Source organism: Triturus cristatus, chromosome 4_1, assembly GCF_964204655.1.
Source record: "Triturus cristatus chromosome 4_1, aTriCri1.1, whole genome shotgun sequence".
Classification (NCBI taxonomy): domain Eukaryota; kingdom Metazoa; phylum Chordata; class Amphibia; order Caudata; family Salamandridae; genus Triturus; species Triturus cristatus.
This window is the reverse complement of record NC_140585.1, coordinates 121,620,550-121,641,942: the sequence shown is the minus strand read 5'-3', so window position 1 is coordinate 121,641,942 and position 21,393 is coordinate 121,620,550. Positions and strand designations below refer to the sequence as shown.

At 38.8% G+C, this 21,393-nt stretch overlaps 4 non-coding genes across 4 annotated transcripts; all 4 read right to left on the bottom strand.

Moving 5' to 3' along the window:
• Positions 1-520: 520 nt before the first annotated feature.
• Positions 521-593, bottom strand: TRNAA-AGC (transfer RNA alanine (anticodon AGC)). Its single transcript has one exon. It is a non-coding gene; the product is annotated as a tRNA-Ala (tRNA).
• Positions 594-4,738: 4,145 nt separating this feature from the next.
• TRNAA-AGC (transfer RNA alanine (anticodon AGC)) lies at positions 4,739-4,811 on the bottom strand. Its single transcript has one exon. It is a non-coding gene; the product is annotated as a tRNA-Ala (tRNA).
• A 12,983-nt stretch (positions 4,812-17,794) lies between these two features.
• Positions 17,795-17,867, bottom strand: TRNAK-CUU (transfer RNA lysine (anticodon CUU)). Its single transcript has one exon. It is a non-coding gene; the product is annotated as a tRNA-Lys (tRNA).
• A 1,615-nt stretch (positions 17,868-19,482) lies between these two features.
• On the bottom strand, positions 19,483-19,555 carry TRNAK-CUU (transfer RNA lysine (anticodon CUU)). Its single transcript has one exon. It is a non-coding gene; the product is annotated as a tRNA-Lys (tRNA).
• Between the last annotated feature and the right edge of the window lie 1,838 nt (positions 19,556-21,393).

The following is a 21,393-nucleotide window of genomic DNA, read 5'->3' as shown; positions in this document are numbered from 1 at the left end:
GATACAATTTTTAGGAGTTAGTGCATGTCTAATGCAAGATTAATCACCATATTATGAGAGCCAATGCAATCATCCAGCAAAAAATACTCGTTTTCGCCCAACGTGGGGCTCAAACCCACGACCCTGAGATTAAGAGTCTCATGCTCTACCGACTGAGCTAGCCGAGCTCCCACTTAAATATGGTATGCAGACTCATCATTTTTTATTAAGGAAAACTGTTTCTGGATATTCCTCTGCTCTTGTTTTGCAAGGAACTTCACTTTTATACATCCTTCAGAGGAAAGAATGTCAAGTAAAATAAGACGAAATGAAAATGGAAGGTGTGAAATTTTCATTTTGAGATTGCATAAGAAATCAAATTCCTCTCACGTGCTATAGAATACCTAAACACTTTTGATTAAACCACTTTAGTTGTTATAATGACACCAAAATTGAAAGCCATCTGTGACTTTTCTGTTCTTACTCTGCAACAACCATGGCAATTACAAGTTAAAAAGTAAAATGTATGCAAATTTTAGAATGGAGAATGCGGGCATCGATCCCGCTACCTCTCGCATGCTAAGCGAGCGCTCTACCACTTGAGCTAATTCCCCTGTGTGCTCACTCAGCATCACATTTCAAAAGTAACTTTACTGCTGTCCACACTTTATTTTAAGTCTAATTGCCCATAACATGAGTGTTCAGTTCACTCCTAACTGATGCCTTAACTACACCTAGGGGATGTTTTACACTTCAGGTTGGCATGTTTAGTACTTGAATAGGAGTGATATCACTGTATGTTAACCTAGACTCAGGCCCTACCTAATCTTGGAGATACATTTCTCATGAATGAGTAACCAAGGGAGATACAATTTTTAGGAGTTAGTGCATGTCTAATGCAAGATTAATCACCATATTATGAGAGCCAATGCTATCATCCAGCAAAAAATACTCGTTTTCGCCCAACGTGGGGCTCGAACCCACGACCCTGAGATTAAGAGTCTCATGCTCTACCGACTGAGCTAGCCGGGCTCCCACTTAAATATGGTATGCAGACTCATCATTTTTTATTAAGGAAAACTGTTTCTGGATATTACTCTGCTCTTGTTTTGCAAGGAACTTCACTTTTATACATCCTTCAGAGGAAAGAATGTCAAGTAAAATAAGACGAAATGAAAATGGAAGGTGTGAAATTTTCATTTTGAGATTGCATAAGAAATCAAATTCCTCTCACGTGCTATAGAATACCTAAACACTTTTGATTAAACCACTTTAGTTGTTATAATGACACCAAATTTGAAAGCCATCTGTGACTTTTCTGTTCTTACTCTGCAACAACCATGGCAATTACAAGTTAAAAAGTAAAATGTATGCAAATTTTAGAATGGAGAATGCGGGCATCGATCCCGCTACCTCTCGCATGCTAAGCGAGCGCTCTACCATTTGAGCTAATTCCCCTGTGTGCTCACTCAGCATCACATTTCAAAAGTAACGTTACTGCTGTCCACACTTTATTTTAAGTCTAATTGCCCATAACATGAGTGTTCAGTTCACTCCTAACTGATGCCTTAACTACACCTAGGGGATGTTTTACACTTCGGGTTGGCATGTTTAGTACTTGAATAGGAGTGATATCACTGTATGTTAACCTAGACTCAGGCCCTACCTAATCTTGGAGATACATTTCTCATGAATGAGTAACCAAGGGAGATACAATTTTTAGGAGTTAGTGCATGTCTAATGCAAGATTAATCACCATATTATGAGAGCCAATGCTATCATCCAGCAAAAAATACTTGTTTTCGCCCAACGTGGGGCTCGAACCCACAACCCTGAGATTAAGCGTCTCATGCTCTACCGACTGAGCTAGCCGGGCTCCCACTTAAATATGGTATGCAGACTCATCATTTTTTATTAAGGAAAACTGTTTCTGGATATTCCTCTGCTCTTGTTTTGCAAGGAACTTCACTTTTATACATCCTTCAGAGGAAAGAATGTCAAGTAAAATAAGACGAAATGAAAATGGAAGGTGTGAAATTTTCATTTTGAGATTGCATAAGAAATCAAATTCCTCTCACGTGCTATAGAATACCTAAACACTTTTGATTAAACCACTTTAGTTGTTATAATGACACCAAATTTGAAAGCCATCTGTGACTTTTCTGTTCTTACTCTGCAACAACCATGGCAATTACAAGTTAAAAAGTAAAATGTATGCAAATTTTAGAATGGAGAATGCGGGCACGATCCCGCTACCTCTCGCATGCTAAGCGAGCGCTCTACCATTTGAGCTAATTCCCCTGTGTGCTCACTCAGCATCACATTTCAAAAGTAACGTTACTGCTGTCCACACTTTATTTTAAGTCTAATTGCCCATAACATGAGTGTTCAGTTCACTCCTAACTGATGCCTTAACTACACCTAGGGGATGTTTTACACTTCAGGTTGGCATGTTTAGTACTTGAATAGGAGTGATATCACTGTATGTTAACCTAGACTCAGGCCCTACCTAATCTTGGAGATACATTTCTCATGAATGAGTAACCAAGGGAGATACAATTTTTAGGAGTTAGTGCATGTCTAATGCAAGATTAATCACCATATTATGAGAGCCAATGCTATCATCCAGCAAAAAATACTCGTTTTCGCCCAACGTGGGGCTCGAACCCACGACCCTGAGATTAAGAGTCTCATGCTCTACCGACTGAGCTAGCCGGGCTCCCACTTAAATATGGTATGCAGACTCATCATTTTTTATTAAGGAAAACTGTTTCTGGATATTCCTCTGCTCTTGTTTTGCAAGGAACTTCACTTTTATACATCCTTCAGAGGAAAGAATGTCAAGTAAAATAAGACGAAATGAAAATGGAAGGTGTGAAATTTTCATTTTGAGATTGCATAAGAAATCAAATTCCTCTCACGTGCTATAGAATACCTAAACACTTTTGATTAAACCACTTTAGTTGTTATAATGACACCAAATTTGAAAGCCATCTGTGACTTTTCTGTTCTTACTCTGCAACAACCATGGCAATTACAAGTTAAAAAGTAAAATGTATGCAAATTTTAGAATGGAGAATGCGGGCACGATCCCGCTACCTCTCGCATGCTAAGCGAGCGCTCTACCATTTGAGCTAATTCCCCTGTGTGCTCACTCAGCATCACATTTCAAAAGTAACGTTACTGCTGTCCACACTTTATTTTAAGTCTAATTGCCCATAACATGAGTGTTCAGTTCACTCCTAAATGATGCCTTAACTACACCTAGGGGATGTTTTACACTTCAGGTTGGCATGTTTAGTACTTGAATAGGAGTGATATCACTGTATGTTAACCTAGACTCAGGCCCTACCTAATCTTGGAGATACATTTCTCATGAATGAGTAACCAAGGGAGATACAATTTTTAGGAGTTAGTGCATGTCTAATGCAAGATTAATCACCATATTATGAGAGCCAATGCAATCATCCAGCAAAAAATACTCGTTTTCGCCCAACGTGGGGCTCGAACCCACGACCCGAAGATTAAGAGTCTCATGCTCTACCGACTGAGCTAGCCGGGATCCCACTTAAATATGGTATGCAGACTCATCATTTTTTATTAAGGAAAACCGTTTCTGGATATTCCTCTGCTCTTGTTTTGCTAGGAACTTCACTTTTATACATCCTTCAGAGGAAAGAATGTCAAGTAAAATAAGACGAAATGAAAATGGAAGGTGTGAAATTTTCATTTTGAGATTGCATAAGAAATCAAATTCCTCTCACGTGCTATAGAATACCTAAACACTTTTGATTAAACCACTTTAGTTGTTATAATGACACCAAATTTGAAAGCCATCTGTGACTTTTCTGTTCTTACTCTGCAACAACCATGGCAATTACAAGTTAAAAAGTAAAATGTATGCAAATTTTAGAATGGAGAATGCGGGCATCGATCCCGCTACCTCTCGCATGCTAAGCGAGCGCTCTACCATTTGAGCTAATTCCCCTGTGTGCTCACTCAGCATCACATTTCAAAAGTAACGTTACTGCTGTCCACACTTTATTTTAAGTCTAATTGCCCATAACATGAGTGTTCAGTTCACTCCTAAATGATGCCTTAACTACACCTAGGGGATGTTTTACACTTCAGGTTGGCATGTTTAGTACTTGAATAGGAGTGATATCACTGTATGTTAACCTAGACTCAGGCCCTACCTAATCTTGGAGATACATTTCTCATGAATGAGTAACCAAGGGAGATACAATTTTTAGGAGTTAGTGCATGTCTAATGCAAGATTAATCACCATATTATGAGAGCCAATGCTATCATCCAGCAAAAAATACTCGTTTTCGCCCAACGTGGGGCTCGAACCCACGACCCTGAGATTAAGAGTCTCATGCTCTACCGACTGAGCTAGCCGAGCTCCCACTTAAATATGGTATGCAGACTCATCATTTTTTATTAAGGAAAACTGTTTCTGGATATTCCTCTGCTCTTGTTTTGCAAGGAACTTCACTTTTATACATCCTTCAGAGGAAAGAATGTCAAGTAAAATAAGACGAAATGAAAATGGAAGGTGTGAAATTTTCATTTTGAGATTGCATAAGAAATCAAATTCCTCTCACGTGCTATAGAATACCTAAACACTTTTGATTAAACCACTTTAGTTGTTATAATGACACCAAAATTGAAAGCCATCTGTGACTTTTCTGTTCTTACTCTGCAACAACCATGGCAATTACAAGTTAAAAAGTAAAATGTATGCAAATTTTAGAATGGAGAATGCGGGCATCGATCCCGCTACCTCTCGCATGCTAAGCGAGCGCTCTACCACTTGAGCTAATTCCCCTGTGTGCTCACTCAGCATCACATTTCAAAAGTAACTTTACTGCTGTCCACACTTTATTTTAAGTCTAATTGCCCATAACATGAGTGTTCAGTTCACTCCTAACTGATGCCTTAACTACACCTAGGGGATGTTTTACACTTCAGGTTGGCATGTTTAGTACTTGAATAGGAGTGATATCACTGTATGTTAACCTAGACTCAGGCCCTACCTAATCTTGGAGATACATTTCTCATGAATGAGTAACCAAGGGAGATACAATTTTTAGGAGTTAGTGCATGTCTAATGCAAGATTAATCACCATATTATGAGAGCCAATGCTATCATCCAGCAAAAAATACTCGTTTTCGCCCAACGTGGGGCTCGAACCCACGACCCTGAGATTAAGAGTCTCATGCTCTACCGACTGAGCTAGCCGGGCTCCCACTTAAATATGGTATGCAGACTCATCATTTTTTATTAAGGAAAACTGTTTCTGGATATTCCTCTGCTCTTGTTTTGCAAGGAACTTCACTTTTATACATCCTTCAGAGGAAAGAATGTCAAGTAAAATAAGACGAAATGAAAATGGAAGGTGTGAAATTTTCATTTTGAGATTGCATAAGAAATCAAATTCCTCTCACGTGCTATAGAATACCTAAACACTTTTGATTAAACCACTTTAGTTGTTATAATGACACCAAATTTGAAAGCCATCTGTGACTTTTCTGTTCTTACTCTGCAACAACCATGGCAATTACAAGTTAAAAAGTAAAATGTATGCAAATTTTAAAATGGAGAATGCGGGCATCGATCCCGCTACCTCTCACATGCTAAGCGAGCGCTCTACCATTTGAGCTAATTCCCCTGTGTGCTCACTCAGCATCACATTTCAAAAGTAACGTTACTGCTGTCCACACTTTATTTTAAGTCTAATTGCCCATAACATGAGTGTTCAGTTCACTCCTAACTGATGCCTTAACTACACCTAGGGGATGTTTTACACTTCAGGTTGGCATGTTTAGTACTTGAATAGGAGTGATATCACTGTATGTTAACCTAGACTCAGGCCCTACCTAATCTTGGAGATACATTTCTCATGAATGAGTAACCAAGGGAGATACAATTTTTAGGAGTTAGTGCATGTCTAATGCAAGATTAATCACCATATTATGAGAGCCAATGCTATCATCCAGCAAAAAATACTTGTTTTCGCCCAACGTGGGGCTCGAACCCACAACCCTGAGATTAAGCGTCTCATGCTCTACCGACTGAGCTAGCCGGGCTCCCACTTAAATATGGTATGCAGACTCATCATTTTTTATTAAGGAAAACTGTTTCTGGATATTCCTCTGCTCTTGTTTTGCAAGGAACTTCACTTTTATACATCCTTCAGAGGAAAGAATGTCAAGTAAAATAAGACGAAATGAAAATGGAAGGTGTGAAATTTTCATTTTGAGATTGCATAAGAAATCAAATTCCTCTCACGTGCTATAGAATACCTAAACACTTTTGATTAAACCACTTTAGTTGTTATAATGACACCAAATTTGAAAGCCATCTGTGACTTTTCTGTTCTTACTCTGCAACAACCATGGCAATTACAAGTTAAAAAGTAAAATGTATGCAAATTTTAGAATGGAGAATGCGGGCACGATCCCGCTACCTCTCGCATGCTAAGCGAGCGCTCTACCATTTGAGCTAATTCCCCTGTGTGCTCACTCAGCATCACATTTCAAAAGTAACGTTACTGCTGTCCACACTTTATTTTAAGTCTAATTGCCCATAACATGAGTGTTCAGTTCACTCCTAAATGATGCCTTAACTACACCTAGGGGATGTTTTACACTTCAGGTTGGCATGTTTAGTACTTGAATAGGAGTGATATCACTGTATGTTAACCTAGACTCAGGCCCTACCTAATCTTGGAGATACATTTCTCATGAATGAGTAACCAAGGGAGATACAATTTTTAGGAGTTAGTGCATGTCTAATGCAAGATTAATCACCATATTATGAGAGCCAATGCAATCATCCAGCAAAAAATACTCGTTTTCGCCCAACGTGGGGCTCGAACCCACGACCCGAAGATTAAGAGTCTCATGCTCTACCGACTGAGCTAGCCGGGATCCCACTTAAATATGGTATGCAGACTCATCATTTTTTATTAAGGAAAACCGTTTCTGGATATTCCTCTGCTCTTGTTTTGCTAGGAACTTCACTTTTATACATCCTTCAGAGGAAAGAATGTCAAGTAAAATAAGACGAAATGAAAATGGAAGGTGTGAAATTTTCATTTTGAGATTGCATAAGAAATCAAATTCCTCTCACGTGCTATAGAATACCTAAACACTTTTGATTAAACCACTTTAGTTGTTATAATGACACCAAAATTGAAAGCCATCTGTGACTTTTCTGTTCTTACTCTGCAACAACCATGGCAATTACAAGTTAAAAAGTAAAATGTATGCAAATTTTAGAATGGAGAATGCGGGCATCGATCCCGCTACCTCTCGCATGCTAAGCGAGCGCTCTACCATTTGAGCTAATTCCCCTGTGTGCTCACTCAGCATCACATTTCAAAAGTAACTTTACTGCTGTCCACACTTTATTTTAAGTCTAATTGCCCATAACATGAGTGTTCAGTTCACTCCTAACTGATGCCTTAACTACACCTAGGGGATGTTTTACACTTCAGGTTGGCATGTTTAGTACTTGAATAGGAGTGATATCACTGTATGTTAACCTAGACTCAGGCCCTACCTAATCTTGGAGATACATTTCTCATGAATGAGTAACCAAGGGAGATACAATTTTTAGGAGTTAGTGCATGTCTAATGCAAGATTAATCACCATATTATGAGAGCCAATGCTATCATCCAGCAAAAAATACTCGTTTTCGCCCAACGTGGGGCTCGAACCCACGACCCTGAGATTAAGAGTCTCATGCTCTACCGACTGAGCTAGCCGAGCTCCCACTTAAATATGGTATGCAGACTCCACATTTTTTATTAAGGAAAACTGTTTCTGGATATTCCTCTGCTCTTGTTTTGCAAGGAACTTCACTTTTATACATCCTTCAGAGGAAAGAATGTCAAGTAAAATAAGACGAAATGAAAATGGAAGGTGTGAAATTTTCATTTTGAGATTGCATAAGAAATCAAATTCCTCTCACGTGCTATAGAATACCTAAACACTTTTGATTAAACCACTTTAGTTGTTATAATGACACCAAAATTGAAAGCCATCTGTGACTTTTCTGTTCTTACTCTGCAACAACCATGGCAATTACAAGTTAAAAAGTAAAATGTATGCAAATTTTAGAATGGAGAATGCGGGCATCGATCCCGCTACCTCTCGCATGCTAAGCGAGCGCTCTACCATTTGAGCTAATTCCCCTGTGTGCTCACTCAGCATCACATTTCAAAAGTAACTTTACTGCTGTCCACACTTTATTTTAAGTCTAATTGCCCATAACATGAGTGTTCAGTTCACTCCTAACTGATGCCTTAACTACACCTAGGGGATGTTTTACACTTCAGGTTGGCATGTTTAGTACTTGAATAGGAGAGATATCACTGTATGTTAACCTAGACTCAGGCCCTACCTAATCTTGGAGATACATTTCTCATGAATGAGTAACCAAGGGAGATACAATTTTTAGGAGTTAGTGCATGTCTAATGCAAGATTAATCACCATATTATGAGAGCCAATGCTATCATCCAGCAAAAAATACTTGTTTTCGCCCAACGTGGGGCTCGAACCCACGACCCTGAGATTAAGAGTCTCATGCTCTACCGACTGAGCTAGCCGGGCTCCCACTTAAATATGGTATGCAGACTCATCATTTTTTATTAAGGAAAACTGTTTCTGGATATTCCTCTGCTCTTGTTTTGCAAGGAACTTCACTTTTATACATCCTTCAGAGGAAAGAATGTCAAGTAAAATAAGACGAAATGAAAATGGAAGGTGTGAAATTTTCATTTTGAGATTGCATAAGAAATCAAATTCCTCTCACGTGCTATAGAATACCTAAACACTTTTGATTAAACCACTTTAGTTGTTATAATGACACCAAATTTGAAAGCCATCTGTGACTTTTCTGTTCTTACTCTGCAACAACCATGGCAATTACAAGTTAAAAAGTAAAATGTATGCAAATTTTAGAATGGAGAATGCGGGCATCGATCCCGCTACCTCTCGCATGCTAAGCGAGCGCTCTACCATTTGAGCTAATTCCCCTATGTGCTCACTCAGCATCACATTTCAAAAGTAACGTTACTGCTGTCCACACTTTATTTTAAGTCTAATTGCCCATAACATGAGTGTTCAGTTCACTCCTAAATGATGCCTTAACTACACCTAGGGGATGTTTTACACTTCAGGTTGGCATGTTTAGTACTTGAATAGGAGTGATATCACTGTATGTTAACCTAGACTCAGGCCCTACCTAATCTTGGAGATACATTTCTCATGAATGAGTAACCAAGGGAGATACAATTTTTAGGAGTTAGTGCATGTCTAATGCAAGATTAATCACCATATTATGAGAGCCAATGCAATCATCCAGCAAAAAATACTCGTTTTCGCCCAACGTGGGGCTCGAACCCACGACCCTGAGATTAAGAGTCTCATGCTCTACCGACTGAGCTAGCCGGGCTCCCACTTAAATATGGTATGCAGACTCATCATTTTTTATTAAGGAAAACTGTTTCTGGATATTCCTCTGCTCTTGTTTTGCAAGGAACTTCACTTTTATACATCCTTCAGAGGAAAGAATGTCAAGTAAAATAAGACGAAATGAAAATGGAAGGTGTGAAATTTTCATTTTGAGATTGCATAAGAAATCAAATTCCTCTCACGTGCTATAGAATACCTAAACACTTTTGATTAAACCACTTTAGTTGTTATAATGACACCAAATTTGAAAGCCATCTGTGACTTTTCTGTTCTTACTCTGCAACAACCATGGCAATTACAAGTTAAAAAGTAAAATGTATGCAAATTTTAGAATGGAGAATGCGGGCATCGATCCCGCTACCTCTCGCATGCTAAGCGAGCGCTCTACCATTTGAGCTAATTCCCCTGTGTGCTCACTCAGCATCACATTTCAAAAGTAACGTTACTGCTGTCCACACTTTATTTTAAGTCTAATTGCCCATAACATGAGTGTTCAGTTCACTCCTAAATGATGCCTTAACTACACCTAGGGGATGTTTTACACTTCAGGTTGGCATGTTTAGTACTTGAATAGGAGTGATATCACTGTATGTTAACCTAGACTCAGGCCCTACCTAATCTTGGAGATACATTTCTCATGAATGAGTAACCAAGGGAGATACAATTTTTAGGAGTTAGTGCATGTCTAATGCAAGATTAATCACCATATTATGAGAGCCAATGCTATCATCCAGCAAAAAATACTCGTTTTCGCCCAACGTGGGGCTCGAACCCACGACCCTGAGATTAAGAGTCTCATGCTCTACCGACTGAGCTAGCCGAGCTCCCACTTAAATATGGTATGCAGACTCATCATTTTTTATTAAGGAAAACTGTTTCTGGATATTCCTCTGCTCTTGTTTTGCAAGGAACTTCACTTTTATACATCCTTCAGAGGAAAGAATGTCAAGTAAAATAAGACGAAATGAAAATGGAAGGTGTGAAATTTTCATTTTGAGATTGCATAAGAAATCAAATTCCTCTCACGTGCTATAGAATACCTAAACACTTTTGATTAAACCACTTTAGTTGTTATAATGACACCAAAATTGAAAGCCATCTGTGACTTTTCTGTTCTTACTCTGCAACAACCATGGCAATTACAAGTTAAAAAGTAAAATGTATGCAAATTTTAGAATGGAGAATGCGGGCATCGATCCCGCTACCTCTCGCATGCTAAGCGAGCGCTCTACCATTTGAGCTAATTCCCCTGTGTGCTCACTCAGCATCACATTTCAAAAGTAACTTTACTGCTGTCCACACTTTATTTTAAGTCTAATTGCCCATAACATGAGTGTTCAGTTCACTCCTAACTGATGCCTTAACTACACCTAGGGGATGTTTTACACTTCAGGTTGGCATGTTTAGTACTTGAATAGGAGTGATATCACTGTATGTTAACCTAGACTCAGGCCCTACCTAATCTTGGAGATACATTTCTCATGAATGAGTAACCAAGGGAGATACAATTTTTAGGAGTTAGTGCATGTCTAATGCAAGATTAATCACCATATTATGAGAGCCAATGCTATCATCCAGCAAAAAATACTCGTTTTCGCCCAACGTGGGGCTCGAACCCACGACCCTGAGATTAAGAGTCTCATGCTCTACCGACTGAGCTAGCCGGGCTCCCACTTAAATATGGTATGCAGACTCATCATTTTTTATTAAGGAAAACTGTTTCTGGATATTCCTCTGCTCTTGTTTTGCAAGGAACTTCACTTTTATACATCCTTCAGAGGAAAGAATGTCAAGTAAAATAAGACGAAATGAAAATGGAAGGTGTGAAATTTTCATTTTGAGATTGCATAAGAAATCAAATTCCTCTCACGTGCTATAGAATACCTAAACACTTTTGATTAAACCACTTTAGTTGTTATAATGACACCAAATTTGAAAGCCATCTGTGACTTTTCTGTTCTTACTCTGCAACAACCATGGCAATTACAAGTTAAAAAGTAAAATGTATGCAAATTTTAGAATGGGCATCGATCCCGCTACCTCTCGCATGCTAAGCGAGCGCTCTACCATTTGAGCTAATTCCCCTATGTGCTCACTCAGCATCACATTTCAAAAGTAACGTTACTGCTGTCCACACTTTATTTTAAGTCTAATTGCCCATAACATGAGTGTTCAGTTCACTCCTAACTGATGCCTTAACTACACCTAGGGGATGTTTTACACTTCAGGTTGGCATGTTTAGTACTTGAATAGGAGTGATATCACTGTATGTTAACCTAGACTCAGGCCCTACCTAATCTTGGAGATACATTTCTCATGAATGAGTAACCAAGGGAGATACAATTTTTAGGAGTTAGTGCATGTCTAATGCAAGATTAATCACCATATTATGAGAGCCAATGCAATCATCCAGCAAAAAATACTCGTTTTCGCCCAACGTGGGGCTCGAACCCACGACCCTGAGATTAAGAGTCTCATGCTCTACCGACTGAGCTAGCCGGGCTCCCACTTAAATATGGTATGCAGACTCATCATTTTTTATTAAGGAAAACTGTTTCTGGATATTCCTCTGCTCTTGTTTTGCAAGGAACTTCACTTTTATACATCGTTCAGAGGAAAGAATGTCAAGTAAAATAAGACGAAATGAAAATGGAAGGTGTGAAATTTTCATTTTGAGATTGCATAAGAAATCAAATTCCTCTCACGTGCTATAGAATACCTAAACACTTTTGATTAAACCACTTTAGTTGTTATAATGACACCAAATTTGAAAGCCATCTGTGACTTTTCTGTTCTTACTCTGCAACAACCATGGCAATTACAAGTTAAAAAGTAAAATGTATGCAAATTTTAGAATGGAGAATGCGGGCACGATCCCGCTACCTCTCGCATGCTAAGCGAGCGCTCTACCATTTGAGCTAATTCCCCTGTGTGCTCACTCAGCATCACATTTCAAAAGTAACGTTACTGCTGTCCACACTTTATTTTAAGTCTAATTGCCCATAACATGAGTGTTCAGTTCACTCCTAAATGATGCCTTAACTACACCTAGGGGATGTTTTACACTTCAGGTTGGCATGTTTAGTACTTGAATAGGAGTGATATCACTGTATGTTAACCTAGACTCAGGCCCTACCTAATCTTGGAGATACATTTCTCATGAATGAGTAACCAAGGGAGATACAATTTTTAGGAGTTAGTGCATGTCTAATGCAAGATTAATCACCATATTATGAGAGCCAATGCTATCATCCAGCAAAAAATACTTGTTTTCGCCCAACGTGGGGCTCGAACCCACGACCCGAAGATTAAGAGTCTCATGCTCTACCGACTGAGCTAGCCGGGATCCCACTTAAATATGGTATGCAGACTCATCATTTTTTATTAAGGAAAACTGTTTCTGGATATTCCTCTGCTCTTGTTTTGCAAGGAACTTCACTTTTATACATCCTTCAGAGGAAAGAATGTCAAGTAAAATAAGACGAAATGAAAATGGAAGGTGTGAAATTTTCATTTTGAGATTGCATAAGAAATCAAATTCCTCTCACGTGCTATAGAATACCTAAACACTTTTGATTAAACCACTTTAGTTGTTATAATGACACCAAATTTGAAAGCCATCTGTGACTTTTCTGTTCTTACTCTGCAACAACCATGGCAATTACAAGTTAAAAAGTAAAATGTATGCAAATTTTAGAATGGAGAATGCGGGCATCGATCCCGCTACCTCTCGCATGCTAAGCGAGCGCTCTACCATTTGAGCTAATTCCCCTGTGTGCTCACTCAGCATCACATTTCAAAAGTAACTTTACTGCTGTCCACACTTTATTTTAAGTCTAATTGCCCATAACATGAGTGTTCAGTTCACTCCTAACTGATGCCTTAACTACACCTAGGGGATGTTTTACACTTCAGGTTGGCATGTTTAGTACTTGAATAGGAGTGATATCACTGTATGTTAACCTAGACTCAGGCCCTACCTAATCTTGGAGATACATTTCTCATGAATGAGTAACCAAGGGAGATACAATTTTTAGGAGTTAGTGCATGTCTAATGCAAGATTAATCACCATATTATGAGAGCCAATGCTATCATCCAGCAAAAAATACTCGTTTTCGCCCAACGTGGGGCTCGAACCCACGACCCTGAGATTAAGAGTCTCATGCTCTACCGACTGAGCTAGCCGGGCTCCCACTTAAATATGGTATGCAGACTCATCATTTTTTATTAAGGAAAACTGTTTCTGGATATTCCTCTGCTCTTGTTTTGCAAGGAACTTCACTTTTATACATCCTTCAGAGGAAAGAATGTCAAGTAAAATAAGACGAAATGAAAATGGAAGGTGTGAAATTTTCATTTTGAGATTGCATAAGAAATCAAATTCCTCTCACGTGCTATAGAATACCTAAACACTTTTGATTAAACCACTTTAGTTGTTATAATGACACCAAATTTGAAAGCCATCTGTGACTTTTCTGTTCTTACTCTGCAACAACCATGGCAATTACAAGTTAAAAAGTAAAATGTATGCAAATTTTAGAATGGGCATCGATCCCGCTACCTCTCGCATGCTAAGCGAGCGCTCTACCATTTGAGCTAATTCCCCTATGTGCTCACTCAGCATCACATTTCAAAAGTAACGTTACTGCTGTCCACACTTTATTTTAAGTCTAATTGCCCATAACATGAGTGTTCAGTTCACTCCTAACTGATGCCTTAACTACACCTAGGGGATGTTTTACACTTCAGGTTGGCATGTTTAGTACTTGAATAGGAGTGATATCACTGTATGTTAACCTAGACTCAGGCCCTACCTAATCTTGGAGATACATTTCTCATGAATGAGTAACCAAGGGAGATACAATTTTTAGGAGTTAGTGCATGTCTAATGCAAGATTAATCACCATATTATGAGAGCCAATGCAATCATCCAGCAAAAAATACTCGTTTTCGCCCAACGTGGGGCTCGAACCCACGACCCTGAGATTAAGAGTCTCATGCTCTACCGACTGAGCTAGCCGGGCTCCCACTTAAATATGGTATGCAGACTCATCATTTTTTATTAAGGAAAACTGTTTCTGGATATTCCTCTGCTCTTGTTTTGCAAGGAACTTCACTTTTATACATCGTTCAGAGGAAAGAATGTCAAGTAAAATAAGACGAAATGAAAATGGAAGGTGTGAAATTTTCATTTTGAGATTGCATAAGAAATCAAATTCCTCTCACGTGCTATAGAATACCTAAACACTTTTGATTAAACCACTTTAGTTGTTATAATGACACCAAATTTGAAAGCCATCTGTGACTTTTCTGTTCTTACTCTGCAACAACCATGGCAATTACAAGTTAAAAAGTAAAATGTATGCAAATTTTAGAATGGAGAATGCGGGCACGATCCCGCTACCTCTCGCATGCTAAGCGAGCGCTCTACCATTTGAGCTAATTCCCCTGTGTGCTCACTCAGCATCACATTTCAAAAGTAACGTTACTGCTGTCCACACTTTATTTTAAGTCTAATTGCCCATAACATGAGTGTTCAGTTCACTCCTAAATGATGCCTTAACTACACCTAGGGGATGTTTTACACTTCAGGTTGGCATGTTTAGTACTTGAATAGGAGTGATATCACTGTATGTTAACCTAGACTCAGGCCCTACCTAATCTTGGAGATACATTTCTCATGAATGAGTAACCAAGGGAGATACAATTTTTAGGAGTTAGTGCATGTCTAATGCAAGATTAATCACCATATTATGAGAGCCAATGCTATCATCCAGCAAAAAATACTTGTTTTCGCCCAACGTGGGGCTCGAACCCACGACCCGAAGATTAAGAGTCTCATGCTCTACCGACTGAGCTAGCCGGGATCCCACTTAAATATGGTATGCAGACTCATCATTTTTTATTAAGGAAAACTGTTTCTGGATATTCCTCTGCTCTTGTTTTGCAAGGAACTTCACTTTTATACATCCTTCAGACGAAAGAATGTCAAGTAAAATAAGACGAAATGAAAATGGAAGGTGTGAAATTTTCATTTTGAGATTGCATAAGAAATCAAATTCCTCTCACGTGCTATAGAATACCTAAACACTTTTGATTAAACCACTTTAGTTGTTATAATGACACCAAATTTGAAAGCCATCTGTGACTTTTCTGTTCTTACTCTGCAACAACCATGGCAATTACAAGTTAAAAAGTAAAATGTATGCAAATTTTAGAATGGAGAATGCGGGCACGATCCCGCTACCTCTCGCATGCTAAGCGAGCGCTCTACCATTTGAGCTAATTCCCCTGTGTGCTCACTCAGCATCACATTTCAAAAGTAACGTTACTGCTGTCCACACTTTATTTTAAGTCTAATTGCCCATAACATGAGTGTTCAGTTCACTCCTAAATGATGCCTTAACTACACCTAGGGGATGTTTTACACTTCAGGTTGGCATGTTTAGTACTTGAATAGGAGTGATATCACTGTATGTTAACCTAGACTCAGGCCCTACCTAATCTTGGAGATACATTTCTCATGAATGAGTAACCAAGGGAGATACAATTTTTAGGAGTTAGTGCATGTCTAATGCAAGATTAATCACCATATTATGAGAGCCAATGCTATCATCCAGCAAAAAATACTCGTTTTCGCCCAACGTGAGGCTCGAACCCACGACCCTGAGATTAAGAGTCTCATGCTCTACCGACTGAGCTAGCCGGGCTCCCACTTAAATATGGTATGCAGACTCATCATTTTTTATTAAGGAAAACTGTTTCTGGATATTCCTCTGCTCTTGTTTTGCAAGGAACTTCACTTTTATACATCCTTCAGAGGAAAGAATGTCAAGTAAAATAAGACGAAATGAAAATGGAAGGTGTGAAATTTTCATTTTGAGATTGCATAAGAAATCAAATTCCTCTCACGTGCTATAGAATACCTAAACACTTTTGATTAAACCACTTTAGTTGTTATAATGACACCAAATTTGAAAGCCATCTGTGACTTTTCTGTTCTTACTCTGCAACAACCATGGCAATTACAAGTTAAAAAGTAAAATGTATGCAAATTTTAGAATGGAGAATGCGGGCATCGATCCCGCTACCTCTCGCATGCTAAGCGAGCGCTCTACCATTTGAGCTAATTCCCCTGTGTGCTCACTCAGCATCACATTTCAAAAGTAACTTTACTGCTGTCCACACTTTATTTTAAGTCTAATTGCCCATAACATGAGTGTTCAGTTCACTCCTAACTGATGCCTTAACTACACCTAGGGGATGTTTTACACTTCAGGTTGGCATGTTTAGTACTTGAATAGGAGTGATATCACTGTATGTTAACCTAGACTCAGGCCCTACCTAATCTTGGAGATACATTTCTCATGAATGAGTAACCAAGGGAGATACAATTTTTAGGAGTTAGTGCATGTCTAATGCAAGATTAATCACCATATTATGAGAGCCAATGCTATCATCCAGCAAAAAATACTCGTTTTCGCCCAACGTGGGGCTCGAACCCACGACCCTGAGATTAAGAGTCTCATGCTCTACCGACTGAGCTAGCCGGGCTCCCACTTAAATATGGTATGCAGACTCATCATTTTTTATTAAGGAAAACTGTTTCTGGATATTCCTCTGCTCTTGTTTTGCAAGGAACTTCACTTTTATACATCCTTCAGAGGAAAGAATGTCAAGTAAAATAAGACGAAATGAAAATGGAAGGTGTGAAATTTTCATTTTGAGATTGCATAAGAAATCAAATTCCTCTCACGTGCTATAGAATACCTAAACACTTTTGATTAAACCACTTTAGTTGTTATAATGACACCAAATTTGAAAGCCATCTGTGACTTTTCTGTTCTTACTCTGCAACAACCATGGCAATTACAAGTTAAAAAGTAAAATGCATGCAAATTTTAGAATGGAGAATGCGGGCATCGATCCCGCTACCTCTCGCATGCTAAGCGAGCGCTCTACCATTTGAGATAATTCCCCTGTGTGCTCACTCAGCATCACATTTCAAAAGTAACGTTACTGCTGTCCACACTTTATTTTAAGTCTAATTGCCCATAACATGAGTGTTCAGTTCACTCCTAACTGATGCCTTAACTACACCTAGGGGATGTTTTACACTTCAGGTTGGCATGTTTAGTACTTGAATAGGAGTGATATCACTGTATGTTAACCTAGACTCAGGCCCTACCTAATCTTGGAGATACATTTCTCATGAATGAGTAACCAAGGGAGATACAATTTTTAGGAGTTAGTGCATGTCTAATGCAAGATTAATCACCATATTATGAGAGCCAATGCTATCATCCAGCAAAAAATACTCGTTTTTGCCCAACGTGGGGCTCGAACCCACGACCCTGAGATTAAGAGTCTCATGCTCTACCGACTGAGCTAGCCGGGCTCCCACTTAAATATGGTATGCAGACTCATCAATTTTTATTAAGGAAAACTGTTTCTGGATATTCCTCTGCTCTTGTTTTGCAAGGAACTTCACTTTTATACATCCTTCAGAGGAAAGAATGTCAAGTAAAATAAGACGAAATGAAAATGGAAGGTGTGAAATTTTCATTTTGAGATTGCATAAGAAATCAAATTCCTCTCACGTGCTATAGAATACCTAAACACTTTTGATTAAACCACTTTAGTTGTTATAATGACACCAAAATTGAAAGCCATCTGTGACTTTTCTGTTCTTACTCTGCAACAACCATGGCAATTACAAGTTAAAAAGTAAAATGTATGCAAATTTTAGAATGGAGAATGCGGGCATCGATCCCGCTACCTCTCGCATGCTAAGCGAGCGCTCTACCATTTGAGCTAATTCCCCTGTGTGCTCACTCCGCATCACATTTCAAAAGTAACGTTACTGCTGTCCACACTTTATTTTAAGTCTAATTGCCCATAACATGAGTGTTCAGTTCACTCCTAACTGATGCCTTAACTACACCTAGGGGATGTTTTACACTTCAGGTTGGCATGTTTAGTACTTGAATAGGAGTGATATCACTGTATGTTAACCTAGACTCAGGCCCTACCTAATCTTGGAGATACATTTCTCATGAATGAGTAACCAAGGGAGATACAATTTTTAGGAGTTAGTGCATGTCTAATGCAAGATTAATCACCATATTATGAGAGCCAATGCTATCATCCAGCAAAAAATACTCGTTTTTGCCCAACGTGGGGCTCGAACCCACGACCCTGAGATTAAGAGTCTCATGCTCTACCGACTGAGCTAGCCGAGCTCCCACTTAAATATGGTATGCAGACTCATCATTTTTTATTAAGGAAAACTGTTTCTGGATATTCCTCTGCTCTTGTTTTGCAAGGAACTTCACTTTTATACATCCTTCAGAGGAAAGAATGTCAAGTAAAATAAGACGAAATGAAAATGGAAGGTGTGAAATTTTCATTTTGAGATTGCATAAGAAATCAAATTCCTCTCACGTGCTATAGAATACCTAAACACTTTTGATTAAACCACTTTAGTTGTTATAATGACACCAAAATTGAAAGCCATCTGTGACTTTTCTGTTCTTACTCTGCAACAACCATGGCAATTACAAGTTAAAAAGTAAAATGTATGCAAATTTTAGAATGGAGAATGCGGGCATCGATCCCGCTACCTCTCGCATGCTAAGCGAGCGCTCTACCATTTGAGATAATTCCCCTGTGTGCTCACTCAGCATCACATTTCAAAAGTAACGTTACTGCTGTCCACACTTTATTTTAAGTCTAATTGCCCATAACATGAGTGTTCAGTTCACTCCTAACTGATGCCTTAACTACACCTAGGGGATGTTTTACACTTCAGGTTGGCATGTTTAGTACTTGAATAGGAGTGATATCACTGTATGTTAACCTAGACTCAGGCCCTACCTAATCTTGGAGATACATTTCTCATGAATGAGTAACCAAGGGAGATACAATTTTTAGGAGTTAGTGCATGTCTAATGCAAGATTAATCACCATATTATGAGAGCCAATGCTATCATCCAGCAAAAAATACTCGTTTTTGCCCAACGTGGGGCTCGAACCCACGACCCTGAGATTAAGAGTCTCATGCTCTACCGACTGAGCTAGCCGGGCTCCCACTTAAATATGGTATGCAGACTCATCAATTTTTATTAAGGAAAACTGTTTCTGGATATTCCTCTGCTCTTGTTTTGCAAGGAACTTCACTTTTATACATCCTTCAGAGGAAAGAATGTCAAGTAAAATAAGACGAAATGAAAATGGAAGGTGTGAAATTTTCATTTTGAGATTGCATAAGAAATCAAATTCCTCTCACGTGCTATAGAATACCTAAACACTTTTGATTAAACCACTTTAGTTGTTATAATGACACCAAAATTGAAAGCCATCTGTGACTTTTCTGTTCTTACTCTGCAACAACCATGGCAATTACAAGTTAAAAAGTAAAATGTATGCAAATTTTAGAATGGAGAATGCGGGCATCGATCCCGCTACCTCTCGCATGCTAAGCGAGCGCTCTACCATTTGAGCTAATTCCCCTGTGTGCTCACTCCGCATCACATTTCAAAAGTAACGTTACTGCTGTCCACACTTTATTTTAAGTCTAATTGCCCATAACATGAGTGTTCAGTTCACTCCTAACTGATGCCTTAACTACACCTAGGGGATGTTTTACACTTCAGGTTGGCATGTTTAGTACTTGAATAGGAGTGATATCACTGTATGTTAACCTAGACTCAGGCCCTACCTAATCTTGGAGATACATTTCTCATGAATGAGTAACCAAGGGAGATACAATTTTTAGGAGTTAGTGCATGTCTAATGCAAGATTAATCACCATATTATGAGAGCCAATGCTATCATCCAGCAAAAAATACTCGTTTTTGCCCAACGTGGGGCTCGAACCCACGACCCTGAGATTAAGAGTCTCATGCTCTACCGACTGAGCTAGCCGAGCTCCCACTTAAATATGGTATGCAGACTCATCATTTTTTATTAAGGAAAACTGTTTCTGGATATTCCTCTGCTCTTGTTTTGCAAGGAACTTCACTTTTATACATCCTTCAGAGGAAAGAATGTCAAGTAAAATAAGACGAAATGAAAATGGAAGGTGTGAAATTTTCATTTTGAGATTGCATAAGAAATCAAATTCCTCTCACGTGCTATAGAATACCTAAACACTTTTGATTAAACCACTTTAGTTGTTATAATGACACCAAAATTGAAAGCCATCTGTGACTTTTCTGTTCTTACTCTGCAACAACCATGGCAATTACAAGTTAAAAAGTAAAATGTATGCAAATTTTAGAATGGAGAATGCGGGCATCGATCCCGCTACCTCTCGCATGCTAAGCGAGCGCTCTACCATTTGAGCTAATTCCCCTTTGTGCTCACTCAGCATCACATTTCAAAAGTAACTTTACTGCTGTCCACACTTTATTTTAAGTCTAATTGCCCATAACATGAGTGTTCAGTTCACTCCTAACTGATGCCTTAACTACACCTAGGGGATGTTTTACACTTCAGGTTGGCATGTTTAGTACTTGAATAGGAGTGATATCACTGTATGTTAACCTAGACTCAGGCCCTACCTAATCTTGGAGATACATTTCTCATGAATGAGTAACCAAGGGAGATACAATTTTTAGGAGTTAGTGCATGTCTAATGCAAGATTAATCACCATATTATGAGAGCCAATGCTATCATCCAGCAAAAAATACTCGTTTTCGCCCAACGTGGGGCTCGAACCCACGACCCTGAGATTAAGAGTCTCATGCTCTACCGACTGAGCTAGCCGAGCTCCCACTTAAATATGGTATGCAGACTCATCATTTTTTATTAAGGAAAACTGTTTCTGGATATTCCTCTGCTCTTGTTTTGCAAGGAACTTCACTTTTATACATCCTTCAGAGGAAAGAATGTCAAGTAAAATAAGACGAAATGAAAATGG